The sequence below is a fragment of the Hypanus sabinus genome, chromosome 8 (assembly GCF_030144855.1).
Source record: "Hypanus sabinus isolate sHypSab1 chromosome 8, sHypSab1.hap1, whole genome shotgun sequence".
Lineage (NCBI taxonomy): Eukaryota > Metazoa > Chordata > Chondrichthyes > Myliobatiformes > Dasyatidae > Hypanus > Hypanus sabinus.
Window position 1 is genome coordinate 85,346,283 of NC_082713.1, and position 14,982 is coordinate 85,361,264.

Genomic DNA, 14,982 nt, shown 5'->3' on the forward strand with positions numbered 1-14,982 from the left:
TGCAAATTTACCTATCCAGTTAACCATCCAGATTGTTGATAGAGATTTTGATCTACTTCCTCAGGAGTTAAATAAATTTGGCCTGTCCTTGTTGGCCCTCGCCAACTTTTATCAGTGCATCATAGAAAGCATTGTATCTGTGGCTTGGCATGGCAACGGCTCTGCCCATGACCACAACATAAATTTCAGATAGTTGTGGACATAGTTCAGAACATGATGGAAACCAATCCCCCTTCCAGAACTCTCACAACACTTCTTGCTGCCTCGATAAAGTGGCAAGCATAATCAAAAGACCCCACTCATCCAGGACATTCTCTATTCCTCCCCTCCCATTGGACAGAAGTTTCAAAAGCCTGAAATGTACTAAAGGACAACTTCTATCCTGCTGTTATAAGACTATTGAATAGTTCCCTGGTACAATTAAACGAGTTCTTCACCCTACAGTCTACCTCTTTATGATCTTAGACCTTATTGTCTACTTGTATCACAATTTCTATGTACTGTAATACACAATACTGCACATGGTTTGTGTTTTACCTTGTACTACCTCAGTGTAATGATTCAATCTGTATAGATGATATGCAAGACAAACTTTTCACTGTACCTCGGCACATGTGACACTAATAAAGCAATTTATCAATGCATTTATTATAGAGTTAAGTCAGGTTGATAATTGGAGACCTGCATCCCCAAAATATTCATTGCACAGCTGAAGAGCTAAGAAGACATGTAGGAGATGTGGGTGAAATGGACAGCAAGGTGTCTGTCCACTGCCTATGGTGGTGATGCACCAGTGATCCTTGGAGTAGATTGGATGTAGGGAGACCAAGATGACACTGATGTTCTGTGATGTATTTGTCCAGTTTGAGAACACAACTGCTGAGAAGATTTTGGCAGAATTGAGAAGACTGTAGCAGGCAGACGATTACAGACAAAGGTTAATGGTGTACTTAAAGGAAAATAGCTGAGAATGACTATAATTAATCTACCGCTGAAGGAAAAGATATTAAGAATTTACAAAGCAGCAGCTCAATTATTGGAAGATTGAAATGATAAGTACTAAAACAAGAACTAAGAGGAGCTTGGCAGCCTTCATTACAATCGTGGTAGATCTACCCAATTACTCAGCTTTGCCTCCACAGATTTGCACAGCCATAAATTTCCTGATTTTTCAAAAATGGACCCATGTCCGCTTTAACTACTTCCAATGATTAGCCTCCACAACACTGTGATAGAATATTCCAAACATTCACTCCCCTCTTTCAGTCGAAGATTTTACATGAGCATAGTCCTTGAATGTGGCATTGGCCAAGCCACTGGTGGGGACAGTGGAAGATTTAGCGACCAGAAGCCTGTGACCCATGGAGTATTGGAACCTGTGTTGAGATCCGTACTGTTTGTTAGATACAACAGTGATTGCACTTCAGTAAGTGCAGGAAGTATGACTGGCGATAAAATCTTTGGAAGAAGAATTACCTTAAATTGGATATTAACTCAGTTGTCAAGTGAAGCCGGTAAGCTTAGAAAAGTTTACAAAAGAGAGGGAGAGGGAGAGGGCAGGGGCCAACCAGGCATTAGTAACAGTTGCCCATATACCAGCTCAGCTGCTGGAGCTGTTTGAGCCCCAGCAGAACCCACAGGAAACAATTATGCCAACACTCATCTATCAGGAAGCCCTCAGATCAGCCTTTAAGGGGCGGTGAAGCCACTCGCATAGGGCATTGGTCTGCAGGTGATATGCTGTGTGTGATGCAGCTTAACATCAGGGTTCTGGGCCATCGCAGCCCAGAGGTCCGATTTGAATTGAAGACTGCAGTCAGAGGAAATATCAGATGGAGTGTCAAATTGAGCAAACCAGGTGCTGATGAACACCCAAGCCACATACATGGTGCTAGAGGAATGATCTTTGGCCACCTGACGGTACAGTCCACCATTGTAAGGAGGTGAGTGAAATTACGGGTGCAGGCAATAGGACCAACAAAGTCCATATTGACATGGTTAAACCATGGCTCAGGGACCTCAAAAGGTGTCAATGGCACCTGGAAATGATGGTTACTTTTTCAATCGCAAACAAGGGAAAAGCTGCAGACGCTGCAGCTCAAGGCAGCACACACAAAGTGCTGGAGGAACTTTGTGAGTGTTGCACAGTTAATTTTTGCCCACTGGCGTTCCACACAGGCTGCAGCCCATACATGGGTGCTTTCTAAAGCTCTGCCACATAAATTTTAATGCGACCAATTTTTGTGAGGCCTTCCTGTTTGAACGCGAGAGGCCGTGTATGGAGTCAAAAACAGACCACCTCCAGTTCACGGACACAATGTGGAGAGGGCTACCGGTTGAGACATTGCACAGAGAGAAACTGCAGCTTCCCCAAACCTAACGTCAGCCAACCGCAGGCCCATGACAGCTATTCAGTAAGCCTGGACATCTGGGTCAGTAGTTTGGTCAGTTGCCATGTCGTCACAGACAACCCCTATGTGTATGGTCTCAATGGCTGGCCATCAGAGGCAATCAGCCACAGCATTATTTTTCTCCTTGATATGTTGTAGATCAGTTGTGAACTTGGAGATGCAGGCCAGGTGGCGTTGCTGCTGTGCAGACCAAGGGTCTGATATTTGGCCATTGCGTGCTCAAGGGATTTGTGGTCAATGAACACTGTGAAATGGTGACCCTCTAGAAGAAAATGAAAATGGTGGACAGCCAGGTTGGGGTTGGAAAGCTCACAGTCAAACATACTGTGCTTCTTTTCAGAGGAATAGAGCTGCTGGCTGAAGAAGGTGAGCAGCTGCTATTTGCCTTCAACCAATTGATCATACTCAGCACCCACAGCATAGTCTGAGGCATCAGTAGTAATGGCTATGTGGAGTGAGTGTGCCAGTAGGGTCGCATTAGAAGGAGCTTGTTTGTTATCATCAAGTTCCCTGGTCATGTCCGCTGACCAGTCAAGCACATGATTACTGGTATTGCCTTTAAGGGCATTATACAGGAGAAACATAAGTTCAGCAGCTTGTGGAGTGAAATGGTGATAGAAATTCACCATGCATAAAAACTCCTGCAGTTTTATAGTAGTCAAGGTGGTGGAAAATTCATAATAGAGGCTACTTTTGATGGGAGGAGTTTGCACATTCTGATGAGATGTGATGGCTGAAAAAGTCAATGGTTAACAACCCAAACTGGCATTTAACAATGTTAATAATCAACATTTGTTGGCTTAGGCTCTGAAAGTGTGTGGAGATGAGATACATGCTCAGATTTGGATGCACTGGCAACAAACATTGGCCGTATTTAAATGTATGTAGCGTGAGGAATAAGGTGGATAAACTTGTGGCTTAATTAGAGATTGGTTGGTATGACGTTATGGGTTCACTGAGTCGTGGCAGAAAGAAGATCATAATTGAAAACTTAACAACAAAGGATACACTTTATATTGAAAGGACAGGCAGAAAGGCGTAGGTGGTGGTGTGGCTTTGTTGGTAAGAGACGGAATTACGTCTTTAGAAAGAGGTGACACAGGGTCAGAGAATGTTAAATCTTTGTGTGTGGATTTAAGAAACTGCAAGGGTGATAAAAACGTTATGGGAATCATATATAGGCTTCCAAATAGTAGCCAAGGTTTGTGGTTGAGATGGCAAAAGGAGCCGGAACATGCATATAATAAGGATAATGACACACTTGCAAAGGGGGACTTCAATATGCTAGGGGTTGGGAAAATCAGAATGGTAACAGATTGCAAGAAAGGGAACTGGTTGAATGCCCATGAGATGGCTTTTTAGAGCAGCTTATGCTCGTGTCTACTATGGGAAAAGTTCTCTTAGACTAGATGGTGTGTAATAACCCTGACCTTATTAGGGACCTTAACATAAAGGAATCCTTAGGAGGTAGTGATCATAATATGATTGAATTCAACCTGCATTTTGAGTGGGAGAAGCATAAGTCACATACATCAGTATCAGAATGGAATAGAGGGAATTACAGAGACATGAGAGAGGAGCTTACCTAGGTGGATTGGAGGAGGATATTAACCATATAACAGTTACAGCATGGAAACAGGCTATCTCGGCCCTTCTAGTCCGTGCCGAATGCTTACTCTCACCTAGTCCCACAGGCCGCACTCAGCCCATAAACCTCCATTCCTTTCCTGTCCATATACCTATCCAATTTTACTTTAAATAACAACATCAAACCTGCCTCTACCACTTCTACTGGAAGCTCATTCCACACAGCTACCACTCCCTGAGTAAAGAAATTTCCCCTCATATTACCCTTAAATTTTTGCCCCATAACTCTCAACACATGTCCTCTTGTTTGAATCTCCCCTACTCTCAATGGAAAAAGCCTATCCACGTCAACTCTATCTATTCCCCTCATAATTTTAAATACCTGTATCAAGTCCCCCCTCAACCTTCTACGCTCCAAAGAATAAAAACCCAACTTGTTCAACCTTTCTCTGTAACTTAGGTGCTGAAACCCAGGTAACATTCTAGTAAACCTTCTCTGTACTCTCTCTATTTTGTTGATATCTTTCCTATAATTCGGTGACCAGAACTGTACACAATATTCCAAATTCGGCCTCACCAATGCCTTGTACAATTTTAACATTACATCCCAACTCCTATACTCAATGCTCTGATTTATAAAGGCCAGCATACCAAAAATTTTCTTCACCACCCTATCAACATGAGATTCCACCTTCAGGGAACTATGCACCATTATTCCTAGATCACTCTGTTCTACTGCATTCTTCAATGTCCTATCATTTACCATGTGTGTCCTATTTGGATTATTCCTACCAAAATGTAGCACCTCACACTTATCAGCATTAATCTCCATCTGCCATTGTTCAGCCCACTCTTCTAACTGGCCTAAATCTCTCTGCAAGCTTTGAAAACCTACTTCATTATCTACAACACCACCTATCTTAGTATCATCTGCATACTTACTAATCCAATTTACCACCCCATCATCCAGATCATTAATGTAAATGACAAACAACATTGGACCCAGTACAGATCCCTGAGGCACACCACTAGTCACCAGCCTCCAACCTGACAAACAGTTATCCACCACTACTCTCTGGAGTCTCCCATCCAGCTACTGTTGAATCCATTTTACTACTTCAATATTAATACCTAACGATTGAACCTTCCTAACTAACCTTCTGTGTGGAACCTTGTCAAAGGCTTCACTGAAGGGATATTGGCAGGGATGATGGCAGAGCAGAGCTGGTTGAAGTTTCTGGGAATAGTTCACAAGGCACAGGATAGATATGTCTCACAGAAGAAGTTGTTCTCAAATGGCAGGGGCAGGCAACCATGGCTGATAAAGGAAATTAAGAACTGCATAAAAGCCAAGGAAAGGACAAAAGTGAGTGGAAAATTGGATGATTAGGAAGCTTTTAAAATCCAACAAAGGGCAACTAAAAAAGTTATAAGAAGGGAAAAGATGAAATATGAAGGCAAACTAGCCAATAATAGAAGGCAGGATACTAAAGATTTTTTTCAGTTATATAAAGAGTAGAAGGGAGCTGAAAATTGATATTGGACCACTGAAAAATGATGGAGGTGAGGCAATAATTGGGAGCAAAGAAATGGCAGATGAACTTAATGGGTACTTCTCAGTGTCAGACACAACCAGTGTGCCAGATGCCCGAGAGTGTCAGGGAGCAGGAGTGAGTGCCATTGCTATTACAAAGGAAAGAGTGCTAAGCATACTCAAAGGTTTTAAGGTGGATAAGTCACCTGGACTACATGGACTACATTCCAGAGTCCTGAGAGAGGTTGCTGAAGAGATAACCATAAGACATAGGAGCAGAATTTGGCCATCTGGCCCAATGAGTCTGCTCTGCCATTCAATCCTGGCTGATCCTTTTTTTCTCTCCTCCTCAACTAGTTCCCGGCCTTCTCCCTGTAACCTTTGATGCCATGTCCAAACAAGAACCTATCAATCTTTGCCTTAAATACGTCAAATGACTTGGCCTCCACAGTTGCATGTGGCAATAAATTCCACAAATTCACCACCCTTTGGCTAAAGAAATTTCTTCGCATCTCTGTTTTGAAAGGGCTCCCCTCTATCCTGAGGCTGTGCTCTCTTGTCCTAGACTCTCCCACCATGGGAAACATCCTTTCCACATCTACTCTGCCTACGCCTTTCAACATTCGGAAGGTTTCAACGAGACATCCCCTCGTCCTTCTGAATTCCAGTGAGTACACACCCAGAGCCATCAAACATTCCTCATATGAGAACACTTTAATTCCTGGAATCATCCTTGTGAACCTCCTCTGGACACTCTCCAATGCCAGCACATCACTTCTAAGATGAGGGATCGAAAAATGTTCACAATAAGGTGAGGGCTCACCAGTGCCTTATAAAGCCTTAACATCACATCCCTGCTCTTATATTCTTTACCTCTTGCAATGAATGCTAACATGGCATTTGCCTTCCTCACCACCGACTCAACCTGCAAGTTAACCTTTAGGGTATTCTGCACAGATTTTTGGATTTTTTCCCCACACATTTATTTCTGCTACCAAAATGCATGACCATGCATCTTCCAGCATTGTATTTCATTTGACACTTTCTTGCCCATTCTCCTAATCTGTCAAAGTCCTTCTGCATCCTACCTGTTTCCTCAACATGACCTGCCCCTCCAACAATCTTCATACCATCTACAAACCTGGCAACAAAGCCATCTATTCCATCATCTAAATCATTTGTAGACAGCATAGAAAGAAATGGTTCCAACACTGACCCCTTTGGAACACCACAAGTCACTGGCAGCCAACCAGAAAAGGAAATTAAGATCAAATCAAAACAATGGCCAAAGATGTGAAATGTACTAGGAACTCTTACCTAAATAAAACATTCAAGTTTGATAAAATTGGAGTCTGGCATGGTGCTAGAGGACTGGAAAATTGCAAAATGATACTCCACTATTTAAGAAAGGAGGAAGGTAACAGAAAGGAAATTATGGACCAGTTAGCCTGACCTTAGAGTTAGATGTTAGATGTTGGAGTCAATTGTTAAGGATGAGGTGATGGAGTACTTGGTGACACAGGACAAGATAGTGCAAGATCAGCATGGTTTCCTTTAGGGTGAATCCTGCCTGAAGAAACTGTTGGAATTCTTGGAGGTGATTACAAGTAGGATAGATGTCCATGTGCCTGCAGTTCTTAAGATCAACTAATAGTCTTTGGGCACACAGGAAATCTGCACCGAGCAGAGGTCCAGCCACTTTAGACAGGAAGGAATCCCATATATGTCATCACCCACTGAAGCAGAGTGTCACTCATCGTGCCCCACGAGTCTGGATCCTGCTGCCGTTGGCAGCCTCCAGCCAGGTTTTGTTGCTCTTTGCCTTCCCATCAACAAGTGATTCTGGCAGAACTATCTTCTGGGCAACCTTGTCTGACAGGAAGCGTCATACTGAAAGGTGTCTGTAATGAACAGTAGACAACCCTGTCAGCTGGTGTTCACCCCTGGTGTTCACAGATCTCAGCTGTCCCAATGCTCTGGCACTGTTGAAGCTGCAAGGCGGTTGGCACTTCCTAGCAATCATACCAAAGTCTGAGTGGTCAAAACACAGGCCCAGCATCATCTGTTTCCCTGCCGTGGGCATCCTTATGTTGGGAGCCTTGCTGACTGGGCTTATTGAGGTTGAGAAAGGAGGAGGAATAATGCACCACTGCCTGGCTGAGTGTAGACTAGCAGCCATTTTAGCAAGCTCTCTATAGTCCTTTAGGGGTGCATTAGTGATTCTGACAGCTCTGAATCAGAATCAGAATCAGGTTTATTGTCATTGGCATGTGACATGAAATTTGTTAACTTAGCAGCAGCAATTCAATGCAATACATAATATAGAAGAAAAAATAATAAAAAATAAGTAAAACTTATTCAAAATAATTTATACAGTATAAGTATATTGAATAGATTAAAATCATGCAAAAAAACAGAAATACTATATATTAAAAAAAGTGAGGTAGTGTCCAAGAGTTCAATGTCTGTTAGTCAGATAACTGTGGGGAAGAAGCTGTTCCTGAATCGCTGAGTGTGTGCCTTCAGGCTTCTGTACCTCCTACCTGATGGTAACAGTGAGAAAAGGGGCATGCCCTGGGTGCTGGAGGTCCTTAATAATGGATGCTGCCTTTCTGAGACACCGCTTCTTGAAGATGTCCTGAGTACTTTGTAGGCTAGTACCCAAGATGGAGCTGACTAGATTTACAACCTTCTGCAGCTTCCTTCAGTCCTGTGCAGTAGTCCCTCCATACCAGGCAGTGATGCAGCCTGTTGAATGCTCCCCATGGTACAACTATAGAAGATATTGAGTGTATTTGTTGACATGCCAAGTCTTTTCAAACTCCTAATAAAGTATAGCTGCTGTCTTGCTTTCTTTATAACTGCATCGATAAGTTGGCACTGGATTAGATTCTCAGAGATCTTGACATTCAGGAAGTTGAAACTGCTCACTCTCTCCACTTTTTTTTAATAATTTTTTTTATTGAATTTTCAAATAGGTTACAGAAGGAAAAAAAAATCATAAAAAAATTATCAACATTTCCCCCCTCCCCCCTAACATATCCCTATAGAAAGAGAAAAAAAAAGAGAAGAAAAAAGAAAGAAAGAAAGAATGCCTGGATATTGGAAGATCCCCACATGCTCCATGGAGTTCATAATAGCTTTAGTATATATATTTATTTATTTCCCCAGATAACCAATAATTTTATCTTCAGAGCCCCTATATATTTAATCCTATCTTTTGTAAATAAGGGTGCAAAATTTTTGGAAATATTTCATATTTATCTCTTAAATTATAAGTAATTTTTTCAAGTGGAATGCAGCTAAAAATTTAACTCTTCCAACAATCTATATTTAAGTATGAATCCGATTTCCAAGTAACTGCAATAGCCTTTTTGACTACTGCCAATGCAATTTTTATGAATTCTTTCTGATATTTATTGTTTGGATTTCAGTTTTATCCCTTCAATATCGCCTAGTAAAAATAATGTTGGATTATGTGGAAGTTGTGTTCCAATAATTTGTTCCAATAAAATTCTTAAATTTGTCCAAAAAGGTTGAATTTTAAAAGGAGTGTAAAATAGTAACAATTTCTTGATTACATCGAAAACATTGATCAGATAAATTTGGGTTTAATTTATTTATTTATTGTGGTATAATATATAATTGATGTAAAAAATTATATTGCACTAATCTTAACCAGACATTTGTTATATTTGTCATACTGTCAAGACATAGTCTTGACCAACTTGTTTCTTTAATTTTAATATTCAAATCAGTTTCCTATTTTTGTCTTGACATGAATTCCTTGTTTAATTGCCTGTTTTTGAATCAAACCATACATAGAAGAAATACATTTTTAAATTTTTCCTTTTTGAATTAAAGTTTCTATTTCATTAGGTTTCGGCAATAACATTGTTTGACCCAATTTATCTCTTAAATAGGCCCTTAATTGGAAATAACAAAAAAGAGTGTTGTTGATATTTTGTATTTATTCTTTAATTGATCAAATGACATTAATGTACTTCCTTCAAAACAATCTCCTATATATCTAATCCCTTTTTGAAATCAATTGTATAAAAGTTGGTTATCCATTGTAAAAGGAATAAGTTTATTTTGAATTAAAGGTCTCTTTGCTAATAAAGATTTCTTTATCTCATCATCAACATTTATTTTATCCCATAGATCAATCAAATGTTTTAATATAGGAGATTCTTTCTTTCCCCGTATCCATTTAGATTCCCACTTATATATAAAATCTTCTGGTATATTTTCTCCTATTTTATCTAATTCTATTCTAATTCATGCCGGTTTATCTTTATCAAAAAAAGATGCAATAAATCTAAGTTGATTTGCTTTATAATAATTCTTAAAGTTTGGAAGCTGTAACCCTCCTAGGGCAAATTTCTATGTCAATTTTTCCAACGATATTCTTGACATCTTACCTTTCCAAAGGAACTTCCTCACACATTTATTTAACTCTTGAAAAAACTTCTGCGGTAATTGTATTGGTAGTGATTGGAATAAATATTGTAATCTAGGGAATATATTCATTTTTACATCATTTACTCTGCCTACTAATGTTATTGGTAATGTCATCCATTTATCAAGATCTTCTTGAATTTTTTTCAATAATGGTAAATAATTTAATTTATATAAATTCTTTATATCATTATCAACTTTTATACCTAAATATTTTATACCATTTATTGGCCATCTAACTTGAGTTATTAGTGGACATTGACTATAATCTCCTTTAGTAAGGGGTAGAATTTCACTTTTATCCCAATTTATTTTGTAGCCTGATATTTTCCCATATTCTTCCAATCTAGAAGATAATTTACGCATCGAATACAATGGGTTTGTTAAATAAAGCAAAACATCGTCAGCAAATAAATTAATCTTATATTCTTCCTGGTTAACTCTGAAACCCATAATATCTGGGTCCGTTCTAATTAATTCAGCTAATGGTTCTATTGCCAACGCAAATAAAGCAGGTGATAATGGATGACCTTGTCTAGTTGACCTTGTTACCTGAAATGATGTTGAAATTTGGCCATTTGTCACTAACTTTAGCTTTGGGATTAGTATTTAAGGTTTTCCTAATCCATGTTTTTCCAATACCTTAAATAAAAAATCCCATTCCAATCTATTAAATGCTTTTTCTGCATCTAAGGCAACCGCCACACTCATTTCCTCCCTCTTTTGTGCCAAATGAATTATGCTAAGTAACTGAGTTACATTATCTGCTGATTGTCTATTTTTGATAAATCCTATATGTATTAATTTTGGTAAGTATTTAGATAATCTATTAGATAAAATTTTTGCTATTATTTTATAATCAGTATTTATTAAAGAAATAGGTCTATATGATGCTGGCTTTAAAAGATCTCTATCTTTATTTAGCAATACTATTAAAATAGCTGTCAAAAAAGATTCTGGAATGTGTTCTTTCCGCTTGGTATATTAACTCCATAAAAGAAGGAATTAGTAAATCTTTAAACTTTTTATAAAATTCGGGTGGAAAACCACCTTCTCCTGGGGATTTATTACTCTGAACTGATCCGAGAGCTTCTTCGACCTCTTTTAATGTAAAAGGCATATCTAATCCCTTCTGTTTTTCCGAATTCAATTTTGGAAGAGTTATTTGTGATAAAAAACGTTCTATCTCGACATTATCATTTTGTGATTCTGATTGATACAGTTTAGAATAAAAATTCTTAAAAGTTTCATTAATTTCTAAAGGTTTATAAGTAATTTTATTTACACTTGTTCTAATTACATTTATCGTTTTGGAAATCTGTTCTGTTTTTAACTGCCAAGCTAGAATCTTGTGTGATCTTTCACTTAGTTCGTAATATCTCTGTTTAGTTCTCATAATTGCTTTTTCTGTTCGGCATGTCTGAAGTCTATTATATTGTAATTTCTTGTTAACAAGTTGTCTTCATTTTTCTTCTGTCATACATCTTTGAGATTCTTTTTCTAATTTTGTAATCTCTTCTTCCAGTTGATCTATTTCTACCATATATTCCTTCTTAATTTTAGAAGTATAACTTATTATCTGGCCTCTCAAATATGCCTTCATTGCTTCCCATACTATAAATTTATCATTAACTGAATGTAAATTTATATCTAAAAAAACTGAATCTGCTTTTTCATGAAATCACAAAAATCTTGATGTTTTAATAATATTGAATTAAATCTCCATCTGTAAGTCGATTCCTCTTTATCCATCATTATCATTGTCATTGTCAAGGGGGAATGATCTGACAATATTCTTGCTTTATATTCCATGTTTTTCACTCTGTCTTGAATATTCATTGATAATAGGAAAAAATCTATCTTTGAATAAGTTTTATGTCTATTTGAATAAAATGAGCAAACTCTTTCTTTTGGATAATTCTTCTCCATATAACAACCAAATTTAAATCTTTCATCAATGATAAAGTTAATTTTGCTACATTTGATTTTGTAACAACCTTTGTTGATCTATCTAAAACTGGGTCTAGACAAAAATTAAAATCTCCACCTATTAATATTTTGTCATGTGCGTCAGCCAAATTCAAAAAGGCCTCGTATAAATTTTACATCATTTTCATTTGGTGCATAAATATGCATAAGAGTCCATAGTTCTGAAAAGATTTGACAATGTGTAATTATATATTGTAGTGGTGTGCTACACACAGCGCTGCAATAAATGACACGAGTCGGTGAGCTGCAGTTGCAAAAGAGATTTATTCAAACTGCGGCCTCGCTTTAAAGCCTTCCTGATCCCGCCCTCCCCAGGCGGGAATGCTGTAGGTCATGTGTATTCACAGTCCCGTCCCACGCGCGGGCTTTTCCCCTTGCTGGTGAAGCAGGCTTGGCGCCCTTTTTGGGACCGGCCTCTATGCCGGCGCGCGCCACTTTGTGAGCCGGTTCGAGTGCGCTGGGAAGGGGATCGCCGCAATATCTCCCTGCAGAATCAATTAATACATTTTGTATTTTAATTGGTAAAGTTTTATTAACCAAAATTACAACACCCCTCGCCTTTGAATTAAATGAAGCTGCAATAACATTTCCGACCCAATCTCTCTTTAATTTCTGATGTTCTATCTCTGTTAAGTGTGTTTCTTGTAAAAAAGCTATATCTATTTTCATTTTCTTAATGTATGTTGAAATTCTTTTTCTTTTCACTGGTCCATTAAGTCCATTAACATTAAAAGTTAAAAGATTCAGTAAATTAGTCATTATTTTTAACAGGGTTACTCCAATCTATAGTAATACCTAACCTTTCAACTTTCATAGTACCTTGGGGAATCTTTTTAAAATTTTTCATGTTGCTATGTGTCTCTCCCCCCCCCCCCCCCCCCGATTGTCCAGGCAAAGAAAGAAAGATAAAAGAAAAATAGATTATAAAGAAAAAAATAAGAAAATACCCCCCTACTAATGTTGTGAATAAAAAAAACCACAACATCACCCCCCTCCATTGTGCGGGTCATGGCAATTGCCATGATTACACATGTGAGTCCCATAGTAATCAATCCGAAGTTCTCCCAGCTCCCCCGTAACATAATAAAATATATATGTAAGGAAAAAATAATATCACTACTCTCGATTAATATTTCTCAAATTTTTACCTTTCTCCCCCGTATCATATAATTAAGAACATATTTAAATATTCTTCTGTCCTTAAACATCCATCAACTCCATTCACTGTCCCTGTCTTCATCTTTAATCCGTTTCACTTTTAAAGTAAAAAATCATTTTTTTCTGTCATCTAAAAAAATTATCAGGGTTGCCGGGTGGCACAATATAAATTTATAACCCTTTTTCCCATAAAACTTTTTTCACTGGGTTAAATTCCTTCTTTCTCTTCAAAAGGTCATAACTTATATCAGGATAGAAAAGAACTATTTTCCCTTCTATCATCAATGGCCCGTTTCTCTTTCTGGCACGTTGGGCAGCCGCCTTCAGGATCTTTTCATTATCTTGATATCTTAAGCATTTTATCAAGATTGATTGTGAGTTTTGATCAACTTGAGGTCTTGGTCTTAAGGCTCCGTGAGCCCTTTCAATTTCAATTAACTGGGTTCCTTCTTCCATTTCCAAAATTTCCGGAATACATTTTTGAAAAAAAATTTATTGGATCCTCTCCCTCTATACCTTCTTTAAGTCCAACAATCTTAGTATTATTTCGTCTGCTAAAATTTTCAAGTACATCCACTTTTTCCAACAACCGTTTTCTTTCTGATGTCCAGGCAGAAATATTATCTTCCATTTTATTCACTCTATCAATGGTGTCTCCAGTTGTTTCTTCCAAGTTTTTAATTTTCTTGTCCATTTTGTCCTGTCTTTTCATCATTTTATCAAACATAATCTTCATATTGTTAATATCTTTTTTATTACTTTTAATGCTTTTAATTTAAACATTATTTGCACCAAAGTTTTTTTATGTCTCCAATATCATCTCCAACCTCTTCCTGTTGCTCTTCTTTGTTTGTCTCATCATCTTCGTCTGATTTATCCAGAGAATCTGATTCCACCTCATATTCACTTTCACTTTCAGTTCCGATCATAGCTGGGATTTGTAGTTTGGGTTGCTCGTGTTTGTGCATGTCCCTTCCTTCATGCATGCGCAATTCCTGTTGCTCTTTTTTTTTGGAAATGGTTGATGTTGCCATAGTTTCCTGTTCTGTATCGCCGGAGGTAAAATGCAATTGAGCCCGAGGCTCTTTCATGGCAGCCGGCCTTGATTCTTTTCCAACTTGTGTTTTCTTCAAAGTAGTAGTTTTCTTCCGCTTCTGTTTAGGAGGCATATCTTAAGACAATCCTGAGTCGTTTGTAAGTAATTTTTAAAAGGTATTTACTAACTTTTCTTCGCTTAAACATTATTTTACTGTTTTTTTACAGGAGAGCTGGATTTCCACGTCTCGATCCTCTGTCATTATGTGACATCCCCCCACTCTCTCCACTTCTGATCCCTCTATGAGGATTGGAGTGTTCCTACCTCTGACCTTTCTGGAAGTCCACAATCAGCTCTTTCATCTTACTGACATTGAGTGCCAGGTTGTTGCTGCAGCACCACTCCACTGGTTGGCATATCTCACTCCTGTGTGCCCTCTCATCACCACCTGAGATTCTACCAATAATGGTTGTATCATCAGCAAATTTATAGATGGTATCTGAGCTATGCCTAGCCACACAGACACCTCTGGACACCTTTCTTCTCCTTGTCTCTCTCTGGATTTATTTCAATCCCTTTCTTTTCTTCTCACATTCCTTCTCTCCATCTCTTTCTTCCTTGTTCTTCTCATTTTTGCAACTTGATCATTTAGTTCACTAAAGTATTCTTTTAATAATCCTTCTATTGCTCCCTTTATGATCTGATTCCCCCTTTTGGTTTCCGCATCCACAACATCATCAGACGAATCCTCTGTTTTTGTATCTTCATTCACCCCTTTCTTTTTGTCTTTCCATTCTTCTCGCTGG

General features: G+C 38.3%; 1 protein-coding gene across 1 annotated transcript in view; it reads right to left on the reverse strand.

Annotated features, from left to right (window-relative positions):
- Positions 1-12,451: 12,451 nt before the first annotated feature.
- Positions 12,452-14,982, reverse strand: part of LOC132398280 (POU domain, class 3, transcription factor 4-like) — a 116,618-nt gene continuing 114,087 nt past the window's right edge. Inside the window, exon 3 of the mRNA XM_059977473.1 lies at positions 12,452-12,467. The gene's annotated coding sequence lies outside the window, so the exon portion shown is untranslated. The remainder of the gene's footprint in view (positions 12,468-14,982) is intronic.